Here is a 26,746-nt window from a genome sequence, read left to right as displayed (position 1 = left end):
TCTACTATTTTCATAAATTTTCCAAACAGAATTCAGTTATTTTAAAAAAAATTTTTATGAATAATAAAAATTTTTCAGGAATTCAATTACTTAAATTAGAATTTGCGTAAAATTAGTCAAAAGAAATCAATTATTTAAAAAATTTTATAAAATTCTTCTCAAGAATGACATTATTTTTATAAATATTGAAATTCTTTCATGAATAATAAAATTCGTTGTAGGAATTCAATTTATTAACAGGATAAGAAAAAAATAAATATTTTTGATGAAAATTAGGAAAAGTCAGGAATAAAAAATACAAATTATAAAAATAATTATTTAAAATTAATAACTGATAATAATATAATAATAATTTTATACTTGGAGAATCTAGAAGTAAAAATAAAAATGAATTAAAATAAATTTGATCAAATATCTTTTAACAATATTATATTAAAATAATAAATAATATTAAATTATGGACACCAACCTTTAGACTAAATGATAAAATTATTTTGTTAATTAAAAATTTAATTCAATATAATAAATTGTATATAGAATTAAATATTGAGAACAGGAATGCGTCTTGTAAATTCTACATAGGTACCTAACCCGGTACCTAACCCGTTAAACAAACAAATGAATGCAGAAAATTTGCTAACGGAAAGGAAACTTACGATTATTATAATGTATAACTGAATTTGCTTTAATACAATTTTATTTTTATTCAAATTTTTTTTATTTTCAGTTGAATTAGATTCGATTTGATTTTATTTTAATTTCATTTAATTTAATTTCTATTTAGACCATTCAAATTTTATTGAAAGTGACGATTTTTTACAAATTACTTTCTTCGTATAATAAATTTAATTTGGGTTGAATTTAATTCAATTATAATTCAATTTACTGTAATTTAATTTAATTGCAATTCAATTTATTTCCAATTCAGTTTAATTCCAATTAATCAACATTTCAATTCAATTTAATTCTACAAATCGAACAATTAAAAAAAAAATGACTAAAAATTTAAATATCTTTTAACGAAATTTACGGTTATCTTGTATTTTATTAAAGTCTAATAATAATTTATAATATTATTTCATAATAATAAAATTCCATATAATTAAAATAAATATAAAATGGATATAAAATAGATATAAAATAGATATAAAATGAATATAAAAATTAAATATTATTTAGTTAATATATTTTAAATATTTTAAATAACAAACGATTTATTTAACTTACTTATTATTATTTTCCACTGCTCGCAACTATATTTATCTATATTTCATCGAACGTTTCTTTTTCTCTCTCTCTCTCTCTTTCTACGGAAATTTATTTTACTGCAAAATAAAATAATTCTAAATTTGCATGAAAGTAATTAAAAGAGAGAAGAAATAGAAAAAAAGAAGTAGAAAATTACAAAGGTTTTAATAAAATGAACGAAGAGATAGACGAGTGAATCGGTGGCTCAATTACCATTCATTACTTTGTTGAGGCCAATTGACATAACTGATTCGCCATTCGTTTCCCATACCCACGTAGAAAGAAAATACCACTGTGAGGTGTATATATATAGAAATGGGATAATTTAGTTACCAACGTCTGGTCACTCTTGTGTTCGCATTAAAATCCCTGATAAAAAATTATACAACTCACTTGATTTAAACATTCACTAAAATTAAAAAAAGAAATTCGAAATATTCTAAATAACTTTTCATCCAGCCTAAATTAATCCATTTGTATTTTTTAGTGTATTTCCTAATTTATATTTAATAATATATTTTACAATTACTAAAACAATTTATTTATTTAATATATTTTATAATCTACATTAATTTATAATAATTTCAATTCATTTCATTTACTGTAAACAAGAATTTCTATTTAATTCTTTAGAATGATTTCTATTTAATACTGTTAACTAAATTGAACTTTTGAATTACGATCCAACCTTTCTGGACAACTACTCCAGATGTCACTTGTGTTCCCTTTTGGACAATAGTTACTTTCTCTATGTGTATTCATTTCCGGTTTTACCTTCTGTTAAGAGTTACATCGGCTTTCTAATTATCTTTTACCTTTTGTATTTCTGAGTGTATAATAAAACCCAGTTTCAGATATTTTGTGTGTTACCATTTTCCCTGGCATCAGAACCTTTCGTTAACAAATACTATAGAATATTTTCTATTTTATAATTTAGAATATTTTCTATTTCATAATTTAGAATATTTTCTATTTCAAAATTAAAAATATTTTTAATTTAATAATTTAGAATTAAAATATACACAAAATGTCGTTTACTATTAAAGAAAATTATCAAAAACTGTATCGTTCACCAACTTTTATTCAGTAATTTGTGTCTGACTGAAAATGACCTTTACTACTGAAGAAAAATTTCAAACATCGTATCTAATCGAAACATTACTTTAGAAATTTTCTGTCTGACTAAACTTTACTTTTACTACTGACGAAGATTTTCAATATTTATAACTTAAATAATTTACCAATTTTTTGTCTGACTAAAACTGTCGTTCACTACTGAAAAATATTCCACAAAAGTGAAACAAACGCAAAATTTCTTTTAATAATTTTTAGTCTGACTAAAACTGTCTTTTACTACTGCAGACAATTTTTAAAATTAATAACTTACCGAAAATTTCCAGTGTCAATTTTTAATCTGACTAAAACTGTCATTTACTACTGAAAAATATTCCACAAAAATAAATCTAATGCAAAATATTTTTAAAATAGTTTCCAGTCCGACTAAAATTGCCTTTTACTACTTCAGAAAATTTTCAAAATTAATAACTTACCGAAAATTTCCAGTGCCAATTATTTTAGTCTAAATAAAATTGTCATTTATTACTGAAAAATATTCTAAAAATTCTAAATATTCTAAATATTCTAAATATTCTAAATATTCTAATAATAACTTACACAAATTTTCCATTAAAAAATTTGTGTCTGACTAAAATTGCTTTCTCCGACTAAAAAAATTTCCAAAAATTGAATCTAATCGAAATTTTCCTATACAAATTTTTAGTCCAACTAAAATTTTCTTTTACCACTGACGGCGATTTTTAAAATTTATAAATTATATAAATTTTCTTTTACCAATTTTTAGGCTGACTAAAATTATCGTCTAATACTGAAAAATATTCCATAAAAGTGAATCGAATGCTAAATTTCTTTTAATTATTTTTAGTCTGACTAAAATTGTCTTTTACTACTACGGGCAATATTTAGTTATTTTCTGTCTGCCTAAAATTGCCTTGTACTACTAAAAAAATTCTATACATTGTATCTAATACAAATTTTCCTTCATCAATTTTCAGTCTGACTAAAATTTTCTTTTACTACTAAAAGAATATTCCAGAAAATCTGTCTGACGCAAATTTTTATTAGCGATTTTCATTAAAATTCCACTAATTCCCAGTGATATATCAAGATTCAATCTACAAACTTCAAGTTCAAATTTTTATTTTCGAAAGAAAAAAAAGTAAAATTCCCAAAAAAAAACGAATTTCAAGGGAGAAACGAAATTTAAGAGAAAGAAAAGCAAAAATTGGATATGAAAAAAAGTAAAACTACATCAACCTAAACTTTAGAAATGAAATTCTTTTACGACCTTCTCGCGACAGAAAATAGAATTTTCAACTAGAAGAAATATACTTTTTTTTTTTTTTTTAGTTGAAACTGACCATTTTATTAGAGAAAACTTTCTTGTTTTACAATGGGCCAGAGGGGGTGAAGGGAGATCGCGAGCGGAGAGTTTATTTTCCTCACACGACAATAAAATGCCATCAGAATGAGATAAGTTTTAAGTTTGAGGTAATTTTGATTTCGATTCAAAAATCTCTTTCAGACAGGCAACGTGCACCATGAGGTAATAACTTTTCTGCCTTGAAGAAACTCGGGGAAACAGAATTTTAAAAGGATTTAGAACTCTGAGAAGTTGGCAAGCATTGAAAGGTTTCTCTAGTGATCCTGAAAAAGGTTTTGGTATGGCGAAAGTCTGAATTTATTTGATTAAAATCCACCATGTCTCTAGTTCTAACGTTCTTTTTATCAGCTTAGAATTTTCAATCACGATTTCTATTTCCATGCACATATCTGGAAAATAAAATTTCAAAGAGAAGAAAAATGCACGTGTAACGAAAAAAATAATGCATTATCTGAAATAAAATAAAAAAAATCAACATTTACTTTAATTTCAAAATTAATGTTTTTTTTCTCTTTACTAATTTTTATAGTCTGACTAAAATTGTGGTTTACTACTGAAGAATTTTCCAAAAAAAAACATAGCTTACGCAAATTATTCTTTTTTAATTTTTTGTCTGACTAGAATTGACTTCTACTACTTAAGAAAATTTACAAAAAATATATCTAATCGAAACTCTCCTTTAGAAATTTTTAATCTCTCTAAAATTTACTTAATTTTTCAAGAATTTCTTTTTTACAGAAAATATTAATTACATTTTTAAGTCTGACAATAATTGTCATTTACTACTTAATTTTTTTTGAAAACTTGTATCGAAAACAAAAGTGCATTTACTTACTTTTGTCTGACTAAAATTGACTTATACTACTGAAGACAATTACAAAAAAATTATATTTAATTGAGACATTCCTTTAGAAATGTTGTCTGACGAAAAATCACTTTTTCTACTGACAAACATTATCAACATTTTAAACTTACAGAAAATTTTCTTCTCTAATTTTTAGTCCAACTAAAACTGTCGTTTACTACTGAAAAATATTCCACAAAAGTGAATCAAATACCAAATTTGTTTTACTTATTTTTGTCCGACTAAAATAGTCTTTTTACTACTGTAGGAGATAATCAAACATTGTATTTAATGCAAACTTTCATTTATTTATTTTTTCCATGCCTAAAATTAATTTTTACAATAATGAAAAAAAAATTAAAACAGGAAAACTACTGAAAAACATTTCCAAAAATTTTGATTCTTTTTCTGACTAAACTTACTTTTTACTTCTGTATAAAATGTCCAAAAATTGTATTGAATCCAAATTTTCTTTTCATAATTTTTTTTCTAATTAAAAATTCCTTTTACTAATGAATAAAATATTTTAACATTTATTTCTATAACAGAAAATTTCCTTCACTAATTTTTAGTCTGACCAAAACTGTCGTTCCCTACTGGAATTATACTTTTCCAAAACAAGAACTGAATTTTTTTTTACAAATATTCAGATTATAAATTCGAAATTTTGAACAATTTTTTCATTTATTTTAGAGAGAGTAGAATTTTGTTTAAATCGTAAATAAAAAATATAATTATACAAATGTTTTTCCTTTTTTTTCTAAAGACACTTAAAATTTTTTAAAAAAATGTTATTCATACAATTTTTTCCTTTCATTTCTAAAAAAACACTTTAAATTTTGTTAAAAATTTTAACTGAGAAATAGAAACGGTGCATATTATTTCCTTTTTCTAAAAATTAAATTTATTTTAAAATTGTGTGTTTTTGATAGAAAAAAGCGTCAAGGTAAAAAAAAAGTGAAATAATAATTGAAAACAATTAATAAATACTTTAGATTAATAATCATTGTTTCGAATTAATTAAAATATAAAAATAACAAAATACTATCTATAAAAACATTTTTAAAAAAATAAATGCCTATATTTTTTTAATTTGGATAATCGTTCAAATTAAAAGAAAAAAAATTCCACAATAACGATTTATATACAAACAACCGAAAAATTCGCTCAATTACCAGCAATTTTTTATAATATTTATACTTATAAAGAAATATCCTGAAAGGTTTACTTTTCGTTTTTGTTATTTATAGCTAATATTGATAATACACGTATTTTACACTATACAAATACTGAATGCAATAAATTTACGTTCTATATTCACAGAGTATCGATTCGTGTAACTCTTGAAAAAAATTTGTTTCCCTCTCAAAAATATAAAGTGGAGGAAAAATTTTTTACGATAATTCTGTATGAACATGAAAGAATAAAAAAATATACATTTAGTGTCATAAAATTTTAACTTAATATCTTCATCTGATTATATTAAAAAAGCATATCAAAAATTAAATAAAACACGAAACATGTTTATTAGCAGTATAAATATCAAATTTAGTTTATATTTCATTTACGATTATCATGATAAAAAAGAAAATTTAATTAAACTATTTTTGTTATAAATTCAGAGTAGAAAAAAATTACTTATTTCTGTTTTAAGTTTCTAGATGTTGATTAGAATATTACAATTTAGAAGGGAGAATTTCTAAAATAAATAGAACTTTAAAGTTTTTATTAATAATTAATATATTATTTATCATTATTTTTTGTTTACTTTTTTACAATTACATAATTATTACTATTTTTTTTACTTTTATTATTATCAATATTACTATTTTAAAATAATATAAAAATCTCTTTTGACATAAAGCAAAGAATAATGTTTATTATTAAATTTTTTTATTCTTTTGTAAATTAACAAAATTGGCAATTTTACTGTCCGACTAAAATTGACTTGTACTGTAAACTTTCTTTCAGTAATTTTTAATGTGACTAAAACTGCCTTTCACTACAAACGCCAATTTTAAAAAATTTTTTAAAAAAATTAAAAATTAAAATTAAAAAATTTTATTAAATTAAATCTTCTTTAAAAAAATTGTCTGACTAAAAGTTACTTTTACTACTGTTGAAAATTTAAAAAATTTATCTCTTACAGAAAATTTTCCTTGAACATTTCTTGCCTGACTAAAATTGACCTTTACTACTGAAAAAATTTTCCAGGATTTGTATCTAAGGCAAAGTTTTTTCTAGTAATTTTTTGTATGACAAAAACTGACTTTTATCGCTGAAGACAATTTTCAAAAATTGAATCTAATCGAAATTTTTTTTAGGAAAAAATTGTCTGACTAAAATTGACCTTTACTACTGAAAACATTTTCCAGGATTTGTATCTAACGCAGACTTTCCTTTAGTAATTTTTGTCTGACTGAAACTTCCCTTAACTACTGATAACAATTTTCGAAAATACTATAAAATCGAAACTTTCCTTTAGAAGAAAATTGTCTGACTGAAAATGACCGTAACTACTAAAAACAATTTTCAAAAATTCTATCTAATCGAAAATTTTCATCGGAAAAAAATTGTCAGACTAAAATTTACTTTTACAACTGTAGAAAATTTTAAACATTTTTGTCTTACAGGAAATTTCCCTTACCAATTTTTAGTCTGTCTAAAATTGTCGTTTACTACAGAAAAATATTTCAAAAATTTGTCTTAGGCAAATTTTCCTTTCTTAATTTTTTGTCCAACTAAAATTGAGCAACAAACATTCCTTTTTAGTCTTTATTTTGTTTTTTTTATTTTTATTATAAAATTTTATCAATTATATTATTTTTGATTTTTTTCTTTTTTCTAAAGTAAATAGCATTTTTCATTTCATTAGAGTGCTACAATTTGACAATGATAATATTTTATCGAAAAAAATTATCAATTTTCCCATGAATAAATGTAAAAAAAAACAATTCTTCTATTTTATGTAGAGCTTGCATGCTTTATATGAATTTGAAAATTTCTCTAAATTCCACAAGAATTTTAAATATTTAGCTATATACGCTATCAGAATGAATAAACAGTATTTTAAGTAATTAAAAGTTTCAAGAGAAAACGTGCCGAGTATTTTCAATTTTTCAAAACCATTTCGTGATTAATAACTTTATTATGAAAAAATACCATGTATATTTATCTTGATTCATAACATTCTGGAAATACTTTAAAAATTTTTAAATTTGGGTAAAATATTTTCAAAATTATTTCTCTGATGAAAAATAGTTCTAAATGTTAAATTTACTTTTTTAATTTTTATTACAATCATAAATTTCAGAAAATTGTTGAATGAAAAATATATCGTTACAATAATTTTTGTGTTTGAAAAAAAAATATTAATTACTAACTTTCTAAATATTTAATTTAGTTTTTTAATTTTTATTACAATCATAAATTTGAGAAAATCTTTTTAATGAAAAATATTTCGTTTATTTGAATGTTCAAAAATTATGAAACATTTTTTTTCTGTTTTACTTATTTTATTTTTCCAGTAAAATTCTAATTCACTAATTATTTATTTTTCTATTCATTAAACGTTTAAATTTTTTCTATTCATTAAAAAATTCTATTTTTAGTCTATATTTATTAAACAATTCTATTATTTATTTCCCTTTTTGAATCGTAAAAATCCTTCTATTTTGAAATTCATCAAGAAAATTTAGCGCGAGTAGCAATAATTTGCATAAAATTCAGTATTCGGGGGGGAAAATTTTCAACGTCCACTGATCCGGTTGATCTGCCACGTCGAACACGATAATCGTTATTTCTTTACACTCAAAAAACAAGAGGAACGGTCCTATAATGTTGCGATCGTGAACAATTTGCATCTCATTCGTCGTCGGATGAAAGCGTCGAAAGTAATAACGCGCTTGTGATGGCGGCAGAGCGTTACCATAATGATGAAATATGACTCGAGACTATTTCTATGTGTATATAGTGTGCGTGTTATATATGCGTGTGTGTTGAAAAAAAATGAAGAAGCACTCGTTAAAATTGGACGATTTCATAGCGCACGCGTATTTTTTTTTTTTTTTTTTGCTTTTTCACATTTACAACCACATCGACACTCAGTATCCATTAATAAAATTCAAATTCAACTCTATGATAAAAAATGAATATTCACCCAACACATATATTCAAAAATATATATGTATAATATTACGATTCTTTATACATATATATTTATACACAAATGGGTGTATATACACATTAAATAACTCGCACAATTCACATGATATGTATTCGCTTTCAAAGAATTGGAAAAATAACGATTTTAAATTGGAATTGTATACCATCAAAAAATCATATTAAAAAAATATGAAAAACAAATCTCAATTTTATCGTGTATTACACTTTTTCACAATTACACTACTCCGGGGGAGAAAGAAAAGCATTCGAATAATTAAACTATTAACGAATATTTACTTTAACAGAATGATAGAAATATAAAAAAATATTAGACTTTATATTCGAAGTAATTAGTGATAAATAATAATAATAATAATAATATTAATAATAATAATAATAATAATAATAATAATAATAATAATAATAATAATAATAATAATAATAATAATAATAATAATATGTAATAATAATACATCCATAAAAGTGAATTTTTGACTTTTTTTAACAAGAAAACTTTATTGTTCTCTCGATAGCATTTTTTTGTATTTTAATTGCAAAATGCTTTTAGTGATCTTGAGTAAGAGAAAATAATTTTATAATTAAATTTATGATTCCTTTAGTATGGAAAAGTTGGAGAATAATATAATTATGGAATTATTTGAAAACAATTTAAACTAATTATTTTTATCGAAATAATTAACAATTGTTAATTACTTCATTTGATTGATTATAATTATAATATCCGTAATGATAAAGAATATGTCCGTTAAATACAATATTAAAAAATAACAATAAAAATTTTTGCACTTGAAAAAAAGAGAAGAGAATTTGACTGTCGATGAAAAAAGTACAGAGAAATATTTTCTTTAAATTTTCTTAAAATTATATTAAATAATAAAATTAATTGGATAAAAATTGTTATTTATTTTATAATTGGATTGGACAAAATTTAAAATCAACAAGTAAAAAATAATAAAAATAAATTTTAAAATATTACAATAATAAAAATAAATTTTTGTAAAAATTTTATTTTTAAAATTTTCATAATTGTCTTTTAATGAAAAATCTACAATTTTTTTTAACATTTTTAAATCCGCTTTAATAACCCTCATCTCATTAAAAAGTACCTATTACATTACATTATTGACATTAAGCTAATGGTAAAATTAAAAATAAATAAATAAAATTCGAAAGCTATACTTGAATGTAAAATTATCTCTCTGAAATAAATACAAAAACATTAAAATGTGTTAATTTTATTATTATAATATAATATTTTTTTCAATAATAGTAATAATAATAATAACAATATTAATAATAATTATTATTATTTATTAAATTAATCGAGGTTCTATCAGTCCCTAAAATAAGAAACAGTGGCGCCACTAAAACCCCGCGAAATTTAAATTTAAAAAAAGGAAAAATTATTTCTCGAAGTTCCAATTAACGTTAAAATATTCCTCAAATTTTAATAATTATTTGTCGTTTTTAAAAATTATATATTTTTTTTCATATTTCAATCAATTTTTAAATTAACAGTGTGACATTCTTAAAAAAATATCGCACTTTATTGACAAGAGGCTATTTTTACTTCATTGGAAATTATCATTTTCAAATAATTACAAAAAAAAAAAATTGTTAATTATTTAAGCACCAATATTAATTTTGAGAAAATCTTTAACCAATATCAATATATGTCACCCTATTGAAAAAAAATATTACATTATTGACAGTAGACTAAATTAAATTAAAATCAAGTAATTTTAATTGATTTGAAATTATAAAAATTTTAATTTTCCTTCGTTTGGAATATAGAGTAATAAATGAAATTTCTAAAAATTAAAGAAAAAGTTTTTTCCAATGTGAATTTAAAATTTTTAATAAATCTGTCGATACAAAAAATCCAGTGAAAGACAAGAATGACAGCTGATGAATAATAAAAATGTTTCAGTAACTTTTTACATCGATAGTCGGATTCTTCTTTTCTCTTTAAAATTTCTACCGATATTTATATTATTTGATTTATTTTTCTTTTATTATATTTCATTATAATTACTGAATATTTTATTATAACATCTTTTTCATATATATTTTCTTTCAATTTAATGAATTATGAATTTTATAAAAATACAGTGGAGCTGATATTTTTCTTTAAATAAATGCTTCAGAATTTAAAAAATTATTCCTTTGATAATTATATTTTATTTATAATATGTAATTATATATATTTCAATATATTTACTTACGAAATAAACTCGTCAGAAAACATGTTGTTTAACTCACCTGAAACAAAAAGAAAATGAAATATTTAATATAAAAATTATTTTCATTCGAATAAAAAATGTAAAAAATAATTTCTATTAAATAATTCTATGAAATTACTGTTTCTTTTAATCAATATTAAACAATAATTTATAAAACTATATATTTATTTATAATATAATATAAATACAATATAAACCATTTAGAATTATAAACTGAAAAAAAATTTATTTGATTCAAATAACCGATTATTCTTGTCTATTATAAATATTTTTTTCAATCAAATAAATTTTATTGAAATCAAATAAATTTTACTTGAACCAATAATTTTTCAGTGTTTGAAGAAAATACCATTTAATTGACTCAAATAAAAATTCGATTCAAGTAAACAAAATAAATATTTATTATTTATGAAGGAATAATTGAAAAATTCTGATTCATTTATTTAAGGAAAAATATAAGCTCCGCAGTAAAATAAAAAACCAAAACAAAGAAAAAAAATGACATGCAAGAAAAAATGGTACAAATAAAAAAAATTAATATGGAATCCCAATTTAAAAATTTAATCGTGAATTGATAAAAACAAGAAAAAAACCTCGTCGTCCACTCTTTAATATATTTCTGCGCAAATATTTATTTTCCTCATTATGACCCGCCAATTGCGAAAGTAATTTTTATTTATTCATAACGGCTGTTTGCTTGTATGCTTTTATCACCCCTTTTTTCTCGCTCGCTCTCTCTTTCTCTCTCACTCTCTCTCCTTTTTTTCTCCCCCTTAATTTGTTCCAACGTCGTTAACGCTGTGTCCATTCGACAATAAATTATTCAAGCTAATTGTATTCTCTCCACGTGTAAAATCTGACGAGAAGTATTGCGCTTATCGAAACCATATATCGCGTACAATGGACTTCAAAAGGTAAAGCCTCGATAAATTGCATTAATTTGAAAGCTTTGTACCGAGCCTTCAATAAATAATTTAATACTTTGCTTTGTTACATTATTAACCTATTTTGCAATAAGACTGCCATTCTTTGTGACCAAAAATTTATATATTCATAAAATTTTAATTTATAATTAATAATTAACCTATTTTCCAATAAAATAAAATATTCCCGGCTTTGTCCTAATTTTTCCCGATTTTTTTTTCTCATCAAATTTAAATTTATTTAATTTTAAACATAAATAAATCTACAAATGGCTTTTAAAATTTTTATTAGAGATTTTATGAATATTTAAATTTTTTTCACGAGTTTCTTTAAATTTTTTGAAAATAATGTTTTTTTTTATAATTTTAATTAATAATTTGGAAAATAATTGAATTAAACAAAGAATTTTTTCAATTTTTTAAAATTATCTTTTCTGTTCATAATTATAATTAAAAATTTGATTATTTATTAAAATAATTAAATGTTTGTGTAGAATTTTATTAAAAATTTTTGAAAATAATTGAATTGTGGAGAACAATATTTAATAATTTACAAATAATATAATTGAAATTTTAGGGAGAATTTAAAAAAAAAGTTTTAAACATAATTAAATTTCTGCGAAGAAGTTTGTTAATATTGAAAGCAATTAAATTGTTTTTTTAAGAATTTTATGGAAATTTATGAGAATAATTAAATTCTTGTGAAAAAAATTTTTTTTTAAATAATATTCAAAAGAATTTAGTAAATCTGAAAAATTTTGCTATTTATGGAAATAATTGAATTCTTGAGAAGAATTTTTTTACAGTTTCTAGAAATAATTGAATTCTTTCTTTCGACGAATTTTAATAAAATTTTTAAGAATAATTACATTTTTCGAGGAATTCGATTAAAATTGTATTAAAAATAATTGAAATTCTGCAATAAGTTTTACTATTTATGAAACTAATTGAATATATTGCGAAGAAATTTTTAAAAATAAAATTATAATATTACGGTGATTAACTTCCCTTGATTATTTTCGAAAAATTTAAATAAAATTCCGTAAAAGAATTTAATTATTTTTAATAGAATGTAAATAAATTTCAATTACTTGTTTATAAAAATTCAATTACTTATCTTGAAATAATAGAATTAAAAAATTTCAAAAATCTTATTTTTCAGAATTTTCAAAAAAAAAAATTTATAATTTTTATAAAATTCAATTATTTATCAATTATTAAATTAAAATACTTTTAAAATTCGATTTGTTAAACAGTTTTTAATGAAATTCGTTAATAAATTTTATTATTTTCAGTTGAATTTCACAAAATTTCTATTAATTAAAATTAGTATAAAAAATCCTCTCCTAAATTTTTTCCAATTTTCCTTTTCTATTTTTACTAGTTTTTTCGTAATTTTGTCCTTTTCTCTATAAAAAAGAGAAACGACAAAAATTATCTCCTAATTTTTTTCCAAATTTCGTTTTCTATTTTTTTTCGTTTTCTTTATTGTTCATTTATTAGTTTTTCCCTAATTTTTTTCCTTTTCTCTATAAAAAAAAAGAAAAGAAAAAAATTATCAGAGGAAAAATCATCTCTTATTTTTTTTTCCAATTTTCGTTTTCTATTTTTGTTTGTAAATTTTGTTTCCCCAACTTTTGTAAAGTAACATTTTTTTCCACATAGAGAAAACTAAACCGGATTTTATTCAAAGTTAATTTACACTTTCTGGTCAATCCAATTTTAACCTGCTTTCAAAGTTCAGTGAGTGAGAAAAATATCACGTTTACAATCAACACAAATCTTTTTTTCTTCTTTTTTTTCTCCAACTTTATAGTTAATTAAGAATGTATTAATTACTTCTACCAGAAGTGGTCCAAGCATTGACCCCATCTTACTATTTTATCCCCCCCCTCTCTCCCCCTTTCCTCTCTTTCAAAGTAGAAAATTGCAATTAAATTGATTTTCACACAAGTTTATTACATTCGCATGAGAATTCAACTTACCGGTGAAAAAAGAAAATTAAGAAAGATTTTTATTGAAACTATTTTCTACTGATATTATTCTCTCGTGGGAATAACTTTTCTAGAGCTTTAGAATAAAAGTTAATTGATTTTCTCTATTTTATTTTATTTATTTATTTGTCTTTTTTGTTCTTTTTTTTCCTGTTTCGTTTCTTTGTATATATTGTGTCCTCGATGCATTTTCTTAATTAAATTCGAACAAAATAGGAAAAAAGGAAAAAAAAAAAAAGAAAAAAGGAAAAAAGTAAAAAGAGTAAAAAGAGTAAAAAAAGTAAAAAATAAAAGAAAATGAGGAAAATATATTTCAATTAAACAAACTTACACAGTATATACTGATTGATCGTTCGCGTTAACAGTTTCAATCTAGAAAAGCTTTGATCGTTTCAGCGTTTGCACAGTAAGAGCATGATTTCCGTTAAGATAGAAATCAGCAGGAAAAGTGCAAGTACTAAAGGTAATTTCAAGAGTGAGTGACTCTCAGTAGATGTTTCTAGAATGTTTCCTTTGATAATACTCAGAAGAGAAAAGTCAAATCTCTTTTACCTATATACATTCTTTTCCTGTCGTTCTGTTTCATGGATCTCTCTCTCTCTCTCTCTTTCTCTCTCTTTCGCCGAGTTTCTAAAAAGAGATCTCATAAAGATTCTCAGAAACATTTCCCTTTCCCTTCTCTCAACGTTATAACAAGATACTACAATATATACATCAATAACATTGAATTTGCTACGGAAATGGATATCATAAATGTCAATATAAAACTGTAAACGAAAAAAGGGTAGAGAACCATGAGAAGAGAAAATGTAAAAATAAAAAAAAAAAAGAAGGAAAAAAAACACAAATAGAAACAAACACAAAAATACAACGCCTATAAAAGAGTACGATCATTGAAAACAGACTCAAAAAGTACGGGCAATAATTTCACATTTCAACTACATGAACCGTAAATCAAGATTTAAAACGAAATTTCAATTTCCCAATAGAAATGTGTTTATATTTTTGAATAGCGTTCTCAATATTTTCCTCTCTTATTTTTTCAAAAAAAAAAAAAAAAGAAGGGCAAAAAAACTACAAAACAGTTAATTAAATCCGGTAAAAATGTAACAAACCAGAAGTTTAATTTTTTCCAATTCTACCCAATTGGTATTGTTTTGAAATTAAAGTCCAATATTATAGTTTATTCCCATGACTATTAACCATGACAAATTTACAAGACCATATTTCCATTAGTCTCTAAAAATTGTAACAGTGAAAATTGACTGATTTTTAGGGACTGTTTTCATTATTTTTTAATCACAATCGACGATGAGGTTTTTATTTTTCCGTCGCAATTGTCAAACACATTAATTAAAAAATTTGTTTTAAATTAAAAAACTATAATTATATAATATTACAACTATATTTCACTATTATAATTTTGTTTTGAATTTGAAAAATAATTAAGTAAATAATATATAGTAAATTAAAAATAATATTAATAATAATAATAATAATAATAATAATAATAATAATAATAATAATAATAGTTAAAATAAAAACAATCATAACAGGGTTGCCACAAAAATTTAACTTCGTTTTTCCCTGATTTCCAGACAGAATTTTTCCATAGAAGTTCAAAATTATTTTCATCATTTCAATTCAAATTATAATTTTCTACAATTTTTAAGTCAAATTCTTCTTTAAATCAATTATTTTAAACAATTTTTGAAAAAGTACTTTGATAATTTTCTAATCCATCTGTTCACAATTCAATTTTACGAAATTTCGATTATTTAAAAATTCTTTAGTTAAATATATATTAGAAAATAAAAACTTTAAATAATTTCAAAAAACATTCAATTAAACTTTTTAAAAAAAAAATTAATTCTACAGAATTTTTAGTTAAAAGTGCCTAAAGGCAATTCCAATTTTCAAAGATTTGAATTTGAAACCTTTTCAAAATTCAATTATTTCTAAAAATTCACTCTAATGCATTTAAATTATTATCTAAAATTTTAACCGAAATTTATTTTTAAATCAATTTCTATTAGAAAATTTTACGAGAATTCATTTATTTAAATACCAAAATAAATAATTTAATGAATAATTGAATGTTTTTTAAAATTTAATTTTTACGAATATGTTTTTTAAAATTTAATTTTTACGAATAATTTTATTAACAACTTTTAAAAATAATTAATTTCTTTTAGGGAATTTAATAAAGATTATACTAAAATTTATTATATTAAAGAAATTTATAAAAATTTTTAAAAATAATTGTTTGAAGAATTTTATTAAAATTTTAAAAAATAATTCCTGAGAAGAATTTAAATAATAATTTATGAAAATAATTGATTTCATGCAAAGAATTTTATTAAATTTTTAAAATAATTTGGTTTCTGCAAAATATTTTAATACATTACAAAAGAATTGAATTATCGTTATGAATTTTGATATTTATTAAAATAATTGAATTTTGTAAAAGAATTTTATTAAAATTCCTTAAAATAATTGATTTTATGGGAAGAATTTTGTTGTTTATGAATATAACTGAATTCTTTCGCAGAATTACTTAAAAATTTTTTTAAATAATAATTGATTTTCTGCGACGAATGAAAAGTTATTTATGAAAATAATTGAATTATTGCAATGAATTTTATTATTTTACTAAATAATTGAATGTTTCTTAAAATTGAATTATTTCATCAAGTTTTAACAAAATTTTTAAGAATATTTGCATCTTTCGAGGAATTTATATAAAATATTATTATTTATAAAAATAATTCAATGTTTTCGTAGAATTGTATAAAAAATATTTTTCAATAATTAAATGTATTGGCTAAATTTTATGAAAATAGTAAATATTAAAATTCATTGAATTACGATAAACTTTTGAAAATAATTGAAATTTTGCAAAGAATTTTATTTAAATTTTTGAAAATAATTGAAATTTTGCAAAGAATTTTATTTAAATTTTTGAAAATAATTTAATTTTTAGCAAAAAATTTTGCTATTTATAAAGATAATTGAATTCTTGACGAGAAAATCATTAAAAATTTTTTAAATAATTGAATTTCTTCGAAGAATTTTATTACTTATGAAAATAATTGAATTCTTACGATGAAGATTGTTATTTATGAAAATAATTAAATTTTGCAAAGAATTCTATTCAAATTCCTAAAAATAATTGAATTTCTGTGAAGAATTTTGTTATTTATCAAGATAATTGCGTTTAAACTTTTGAAATAAATGAATAATATTAAAAAATTCATTTTTGTTAGAAATAGAAAAAAATTTTGAAGGTTCTGTCTTAGAATTCGTGGTAGTTTTATAGTTTATGAAACAAACAAAAAAAGACACCAAAATTACAGGATTTTCTTATGAATTCTAAAAATTTAATTTTTTCCAGTACTTTTAATATCCTGACTTTTCCCTGATTTCCCTAACGAATTCTACTTTCTCTGACTATTCCCTAAATTCCCTGATCTGTAACAATCCTGAATAATCATAATAAATAATAAATTAATAATTATTAATCATAGGAATAAAAATATCTAATTATAGTGGAAAATAATAATATATTGTATAGGTTTGTATAAAGTGTACAATTAAAAATAAATACAAATATTATTATTAAATAAATTAATCGAGGTTATGTCAGTCTCTAAAATAAGAAACAGTGGCGCCACTAAAACCCCGCGAATTTCAAAATAAAAAAAATAGAAAAATAATTTCTCCTGGTTCGAAACGATATTTCGAATAATTAAAACAATAATAAAAAATAATAATCATATTTTTTCCAAATATACATTTACGAAAAACACAATATTATAAATTTTGTATCCCCATTAAAATCCCCTAAATTTTTCCTTTCCTTCTTTTTTTTCAATTTTTTTCCCTCTTTCCTTTGGTAAAATTTTCAACGTTAAACCCACAATGTCGACAACACTCTACATATATACGCTCAGCTTTAGTGCGACACAATCTAAAGTTTTGAAACTCTCAACGGCATGTATACTTCGCAGAAACGTTTGTCCGCTCTGCGTGCATAAGTGTGTGAAAGAAAACATAAAACGTAAGTGCGAGAAGTTATATAAGAACACGTATATAATTATACAGTTGCGATACAAGTAAAATGTAAAGGGCCAACAAATGTTCAAGTTAAAGAAGAAATATGTATATGTTTATATGTAAAATATGTTTATGTGTGTATTGAGAGAAGAAAAAAAAATATATAAAGTGTTCTAGAGAAAGAGGACGACGCGTGACGTATACCCGGTTAAGAGAAGCGGTGAGTTAATTAAGACGCGAAGAATTATCTCGCGGCAAATAAGACGAGACTGCCAGACAGTAGTCCACCCTCTTCTTTTCTTTTTTTTTACTTGGATAGTTGTCTATCTTCTTTTTTCCGGTGCAATGGAAAAGCTCTTTCCCCCTCTCTATCAAAGTTTTCTCTTTCTCCCTCTTCTTTTTCTCTCTCCCCCCATTTTTCTCTCTTCCTCTCCTTTTTCTCTCTTTCCCACCATTTTTTCTCTATCTTTCTCTCTCTCTTCTTTTCTCTATCTTTCTCTTTCTTTTCCTTCTTTTTCTCCATCTTTCTCTTTATTTTTCTTCTTTTTCTCTCTCTCTCCCTTTTTTTCTATTTTACTCTCTCCCCCCGGAAAGTGTGAGGGGGCGAGTGAAAAATTGAATATGCAACGGGCCTTCTTCTCTTTTCTTCGTTGAGGGATAGTTCAGTGGTGTCCGTCTTCATGACTGCCTTACCCCTCCCCCTCCACCCTGAGTACTTGAAGAATATGCACTCAACGTGATTGGTGCGCACCAGTGCATCGTACTACTCGTCTGGCATATAGAACGAGCTGGGAGAAATTTTGCAGTGAGATCACCTTTATCTAACATTCACCACTCTTTCTCTCAACTACATTGTCTGTCCTAAATTCGCCCAGAAAGAAAAAGAGAGAGAAAAATAAACAGTTTCACCCAGAAGGAGGAATAAATAGTTTCACCCAGGGAGAGAAAGGGGTAAAGATAGTTTCACCCAGAGAGAGAAAGTTACTTTCACCCAGAGAAAAAAGACAGTTTCACCCAAAGAAAAAAAAATACTTTCACCCAGAGAGAGAAAGTTACTTTCACCCAGAGAAAAAAGACAGTTTCACCCAAAGAAAAAAAATAGTTTCACTCAGAGATAGAAAGTTACTTTCACCCAGAAAAAAAAGACAGTTTAACCCAGAGAAAAAAGACAGTTTTACCCAAAGAAAAAAGAAATAGTTTCACCCAGAGAGAGAAATATAGTTGCACCCAAAGGCTCCACGTCGAAAAATTCCATGGAATTTCCGTGGAAATTTTGCAAATTTTATATTTTAATATTATTTTAACATTTCTATTATAATCAGAGTTTAATAATAAGGTTTGTTGCAATTTACTTGCAAAACTTGAATGAAATACGCAATTTGCAAAAAAAATTGCAACAAAACTTATTATTAGACTACAATCATAATACAAATGATTAAAATATTATTAAAATAAAATACTTACAGAATTTCCTTGTCTTTTCCCTGATTTCCGGACAAAATTTTGCCTTTTTCCCTGACCCTATAAAGAATATTCTGATTCACTCTAAAAATGATGAGATACTCAAAAAACTGTTCTATTACATTCAAATTTTTTAATTGTAAAATTATTCCAAAACACGAATAAATTCTTTTTTAAATAAGTAATTAAATATTTAATCATTATTATTATTTCATAGAAATTAAGATTTTCAAAAAATTTCAAATTCAACAACTTGTAATAATTTAAATTTCTATAAAATTTAAAAAAAAATTAAATTATTTACAAAAATTTTAATATAATCCTTTCCAAGAATTCAAGTTTTACAAATAATAAAATTTTTCACATGAATTTAATTATTTAAAAAAACTGTAATAAAATTCGTTCTAAGAATTCAAGGATTTTCATAAATAATAAAATTTCTCGTAGGATTTCAATTATTTGTAATACAATTTTTAAATATTGTAAGTAAAGTCCTCAAAAAATGTAATTATATTCAAAAATTTTTTTGCAAGAATTCAATTACATTTCACGAATAATGAAATTCTTCGCTGAAATTCAAATATTTTTAAAATACACTATTTTAATAAAATTTCTTAAATGAATTCAATTTTTTTTAAATGTAATAAAACATGTTGCGAGAATTCAATTATTTTCATTAAATAATACAATTCTTTACAGAATTTCAGTTATTTAAAAAAAATTTAATAAAAATTCGTTCTATTTAATTTAATTAGGTACGAATTTTTTTTAATTGTAAAATTATTCCAAAACGCCAATTAATTTTCTTTTTAAATAAATATTTAATCATTATTAATATTCCATAGGAATTAAGATTTTTCAAAAATTTTAAATTTAAATCTTTATAAAATTCAGCAACTTATAATAATTTAAATATCCATAAAATTTTTCGAAAAAAATTTAATTATTTACAAAAGTTTTTAAAAAATCTTTCCCAAGAATTCAATTATTTTTACAAGTAATCAGATTTTTTACATGAATTCAATTATTTAAAAAAATGTAATAAAATTCGTTGTAAGAATTCAATTATTTTCATAAATAATGAAATTTTTCGTAGGATTTTAATTATTTGTAATAAAATTTTAAGTAAATTCTTCGAAAAATGTAATTATTTTCAAAAGTATTCAAACTTCAATTATTTTTTAAAATTCATGCTATAATGCTTTTAGTATTCAATTATTAAGTAAAAATTTTAACTGAAATTCATTTTTAAATAAATTTTTATTAGAAAAATCTACGAGAATTCAATAATTTAAATACAAAAATAAATAATTTATTGAATAAATAAATATTTTTCAAAATTGAATCCTCATAATGAATTTTATCAACAAATTTTTAAATAATTGAATTTTATCTTCTTTTGAAAAATTTTATGATAAAATAGGTATTGAAAATGTTAAAATTTAAAAAATTTTTTAAAAATAATAGAATTTTTGCCACGAATTTTATTAAAATTTTTGAAAATAATTGAATTTTGGTGAAGAATTTTATTATTTTTAAAGATAATTGAAATTTTGTCGTTGCATTTTTCTATATTTTTGAACATAATTGAATTTCTGCGAAGAATTTTATTACTTTTGAAAATAAATTGAATATTTCTGCAATCATATTTTTAAATTCTTCTAAATTCAATTTTTTCCAGTACTTCAATAAAAATCCCTGCCTCTTCCCTGATTTCCCTGACCTATACGACAACACTGGAAATGTTTGAAATATTTTTAAAATAAAAAACTTGCAGAATTTCCATGGAATTTCCAGGGTGTACTTCCATAGAATTTTTCGACATGGGGGAAAAAAAAAGAAAAGATAGTTGCACCCAGAGAGAAAAAGAGAGAAAGATAGTTGCACCCAGGAAGAAAAAGAGGAAAATATAATTACACCCAGAGAGAAAAGAAGAGAGAAAGATAGTTTCACCCAGAGAGAAAAGGAGAGAGAAAGATAGTTGCACCCAGGAAGAAAAAGAGCAAAATATAGTTACACCCAGAGAGAAAAGGAGAGAGAAAGATAGTTGCACCCAGGAAGAAAAAGAGGAAAATATAATTACACCCAGAGAGAAAAGAAGAGAGAAAGATAGTTGCACCCAGGAAGAAAAAGAGCAAAATATAGTTACACCCAGAGAGAAAAGGAGAGAGAAAGATAGTTGCACCCAGAAAGAAAAAGAGGAAAAGATAGTTACACCCAGAGAGGAAAGGAGAGAGAAAGATAGTTGCACCCAAAGGGAAAAAGAGGAAAAGATAGTTGCACCCAAAGGGAAAAAGAGGAAAAGATAGTTTCACCCAAAGAGAAAAAGAGGGAAAGATTATTGCACCCAGTGAGATAAAAAAAAGTGAGAAACAGTTCTCTGTTTCTCACTTTTTTTTCTCTCTCTGAGTGCAAGTATCTTGGTGCATTCTTCAACAGCATCAGTGCGAAAAGCATAAAGTCACTTTACCCCTGACTTCCGTTTTCTCTCTCTCTCTTTCTCGCTTGTCATGACAAGAAGGAGAGCCAAGAGCAAGTTCGATTCTCCCGCTGACTAGATGTGCACATCGTCCATCAACTCGCACCACCATTTCACTTCACAGTATATTCAACTTGATTCTCACGACTACGAAGACGGCTACACTCTGTTACTTTGGAAAAGCAACTTTTAGTCAGTCCTCGCTCGATCTACTTTCAGCTGCCAGGAAAAACAAATGATAGACTTTGTTCGCTCCTCTTTCATCAACTTTAACGGGCAAACTTGACCTCTATATAAAAGTTAATTGTTTCATCATTCTCAGAAAACTTTACACTCGCCCAATTCTCTCTTTAAAAGCGGAATTTAATTGACACTTGTCCAAAAATAATCTGCTATTTAACGCAATAATTGTTTTTTTATCGTTACTAAACATTGAGAATTTAAAGGCGAATTGATTTCGTAACAAATAATAATAATAATAATAATAATAATAATAATAATAATAATAATAATAATAATAATTATTATTATTATTATTATTATTATTATTATTATTATTATTATTATTATTATTATTATTATTATTATTATTATTATTATTATTATTATTATTATTATTATTATCCCATTATTCATTATTAATTTTATGATTTACTACTTATTATTATTTTATCTAATTATTCGAAAAATCATTTCAAACCACGAAAAATTATTTTTTAATTTTTGTAAATTCAAAATTCATAACCTCAATTCATTTAGTTAATGATAATAATAATTATTTTTACTTTAACTATTAGTTAAATCATTAAATCTAGTAAAAATGTAACAAACAAAATTATTATTATTATCATTATTTTAACAAGAATAATTTATTATTTACTCTCTCTAAATTAAAATGAGTTAAAGATAAATAATTGTTAGTAAAATGTTGGCTGACTTTTTGCTTCAGTAATTAGGAAAAAAATAACTAATTATTAGTAAACTGTGATTTAATTAAATTGACATTAAATTCAATAGTCGATTAAATGACGTTTAGACGATTTAATAATTTGTCATTTAATCCAAGTCATTTAACCGAACCAGTAATTAACTGAATTAAAATTCAACTCATATCCCCCTTAACTAAAATAACTCTTTAATTAAATTATTAGTAAATAAATTGATATTAAACAAAAATTGACAAAAAAATAAACAATTTCCCAAAATTGTCGTTTAAAATTTAACCAAATTTAAAAAGAAATTAAACTAACATTTAATAGAATTATGATTTAATTTGATTTACTTCGATTTAATTTGGTACAATTAGATTTAAATAAAATTTAATAAAAATTTTATTTAATTTTATAAAAATATCAAGTTTCATTTCACCAAATTGCCATTTAATGTAATTACGTATTTATTAAATTGCCATAGAGCAAATTCTCATTTGACTGAATTTCCCTCGAGACAAAAAAATTCGTAGAATTAATAATAATTCTATTAAATAAAATTAATTAAAAACATTTAATTTAATTTTAAAAAATTGATATAGTAGATGAATTATAAATAAATATAAATATTATAAATTATTTAAATAAAATATATAAATATATATATATATATATATTTTATTATAATAGATATTTTTATCTAGAGAAATTTAATTGTACGAAAATATTGAATAAATTAATAATTAATCACGGAAAAATAGTTTTCCCTGGAACAGCAATAATTTTCTCTAGAATAACAAAAGTATTAATTGTAACAACTAAAAATTTCTCTATTATAGTAAAATTTTTTTTTGTTCCAGGTAAAAAATTTTTTTCATGATTAATTAATAAATAATAAATCAATTAATAAATATCAAACAAATTAATAAATAATTAATTAATAACACAAAAATTAATAAATAATACATAAATTACTAAATAACACTGAAAATAATAAATGATAATCAATAATAATAAATAGTAATAAATAATAATGAATAATAATAAATAATAAAAAATAATAAAAAATAATAAAAAATAATAAAAAATAATAAAAAATAATAATAAATAATAATAAACAAATTAATAAATAAACAATTCTTATAAATACTTAATTTCCATACGGAAAAAAAATCTTTACTTGGAACAGCTATAACTTTTCCTATATTGGCAAAATTTTCAGATATTTTTCAGGTAAAACGTTTTAATTATAATAATAATATTCAAATAGTATTTTAATGAAACGAGAATTTTGACCCTAAAATTTCAATGTTTCGAAAATTCTCCAAAGATTATTTAAAGAAAATTTATGGATTCCGATTTAGGTTAATTTATTTCATACATATAACGTGTATTTTCAAATTAAGGGTAAAAAATAGAGAAAAGTTTTTCACTTTACCTTCATTAAATGACACATATGAAAGCACTCATTTCTTATACAGGTTAAATATATACCTGTATCTATATATATATAAAAGAAAAATACCTGCTCAGAGTTTCTTTTAATGACGATCAATAAAAGTGTGGAAGAATTTTCGCAGCCACTACTCGAGAATTAAGTTTTATATCTGCAATTTAGTTCTCGGCACGACATGTATTCTATTATACACATTCCAGAAATATTCCATTCGAACTTTAAAAAAAATATTCTATTCAGGAATTTCGAATATTTCCATTAAATATTATAGTGGACTATATTAACAATGTAATTAATATTAAAATAATTATAATATAAATTTCAATAATGTAAATACTTCATATACTCAAGAGAATAATTTTCAAAAATTCCAAATCGAAAATAATTCCCGAAGTTTTTCAAGTTAAAATTAACTAAAATACATACTTCTTTTTGTCTCTTTTAATTTGTATTCATTTACAAAAAAAATTTTGGTATATTGAAAAATTAATTTTTCAGTAAGTAAATATTTAATTTTAACTATTATTCTTTTTTCAATAGTAATTTTTAAAAATATTTAAACAAAAAAAACATTTTATCCATTTAAACGTTCAAAACATTGGGAAAATGAAATTAAGATATTGAATTTCAACTGGTTAAATTAAAATTAAAATCTATTTTGTGCGTGGATTTTCGGTCTTACAAGTTATGACCTGCAATTAAAGGTGATCGCCCTTTATTTCTATAAATGAATGCGAGAACAAAATATAAACAAAATTCGAGTTAATTACAGTACTAATAAAATTTCATATTTTCTGACGTTAAATGAACCAAAAAAATATTGTTAATTAAAAAATGTATTGTTACTTTTTCGAACAAAAAAAAAAAAAGAATAATACCTATTAAAACGAGTTCTTGTTATTTTATCAATTTTTTTTATTGGAAATTGAAATAAAAAAATTTTTCCAAGTTAATTGTTATTTTTTGTTAAAATATTTGAAAACTAGTTGTTTTTTAATATTGTTCCATTTTTTGCTCCATTGTACTAAAATCAATATTTCTATATTTTTTAAAAGTGAAAATTGGAATATAAAGTTGCAAAAAAGTTTATAAAATTAAATTCTGCATTTTTTTGTTCACAATGAGACGATTCGTTTCGTTATATAAAATGATTATATTTATAAAAAATTAATTTTATCTCCAGCACATAGAAAAAAATATTTTTTTAATCAAGTACTCCTACTGTATAACTTTGGTTTTTAAGTTATTGTAAACAAAATTTGTTTAATCGAAATAAAAATTTATTTTATGTAAACAATCGTTTAGTTTAATTAACTATAATAATGGATTTATTGATCCAACCTTTTTTATAGTTCAATTAATTTTATTAATTAACGCTATATTGCTTTTAATATTCAATTATTATCTAAAATTTTAAATAAAATTCATTTTTACATCAATTTTTATTAGAAAATTCTACTGGAATTCAATTATTTAAATACAAAAATAATTAATGTATTAAATAATTCAATGTTTCTTAAAATTCACTTCCCATAAAGAATTTTTTCAACAAATTTTTAAATAATTGAATTCTTTCTACGAATTTTAATAAACTTTTTAAGAATAATTACATTTTTCGAGAAATTCGATCAAATATATATTAAAAATAATTAATATTCTACTATGAGTTTTCTTATTTGTGACAATAATTGAATCGCTAAAGAGAATATTATTTTTGAACAATATTAAATTTTTGCGAATAATATTATTACTCTTGAAAATAATTAAATTTCTGCAATAATTTGTTACTTTTCTAAAATTAATTTTTTTTGTGTTTTTAACTAAAATTCTTCTTTAAATTAATTATTTTCAATCATTTTTGAAAAAGTTCTTTGAGAATTTTCAAATTTATTTGTTTACAATTCACTTTTACAAAATTTCAATTATTCGTAAATTCTTCAATTAAATATATATTAGAAAATAAAAACTTCAGATAATATAAAAAAAATCCGCAATTAAACTTTCTGAAAAAAATTAATTCCACAGAATTGTTTGTTTAAAATATAAAAAATCCAGATTTTCAAATATTTTAATTTGAAACCAATTCAAAATGCAATTATTTCTAAAGATTCACCCTGTAATGCATTTAATATTCAATTATAATCTAAAATTTTAACTGAAATACATTTTTAAATCAATTTTTATTAGAAAAATCTACTGGAATTGAATTCTTCTAAAAAATTTTATCAATAAATTTTTTAATTTATTGATAAAATTTTAATTGAATTCTTTTGACGAATTTTAATAAAATTTTTAAGAATAATTACATTTTTCAAGGAATTCGATTAAAATTGTACCTATTACTTATAAAAATAATTGAATTCCTAAAAAGAATTTTATTATTCACGAAAATAATTAAATTCTTGTAAAAATTTTTGAAAATAATTGAATTTCGGAGAAGAATTTAATTATTTCTAAAAATAATTTA

General features: G+C 22.3%; 1 protein-coding gene across 2 annotated transcripts in view; it reads left to right on the top strand.

Moving 5' to 3' along the window:
* Positions 1 to 26,746, top strand: part of LOC122509502 (protein artichoke-like) — a 189,994-nt gene that overhangs the window by 54,338 nt on the left and 108,910 nt on the right. The gene's annotated exons all lie outside the window — the stretch shown is intronic.

The sequence above is a fragment of the Leptopilina heterotoma genome, unplaced genomic scaffold, assembly GCF_015476425.1.
Source record: "Leptopilina heterotoma isolate Lh14 unplaced genomic scaffold, ASM1547642v1 Lhet_60, whole genome shotgun sequence".
Taxonomy (NCBI): Eukaryota; Metazoa; Arthropoda; class Insecta; order Hymenoptera; family Figitidae; genus Leptopilina; species Leptopilina heterotoma.
This window is presented reverse-complemented; position numbering and strand designations above follow the sequence as displayed.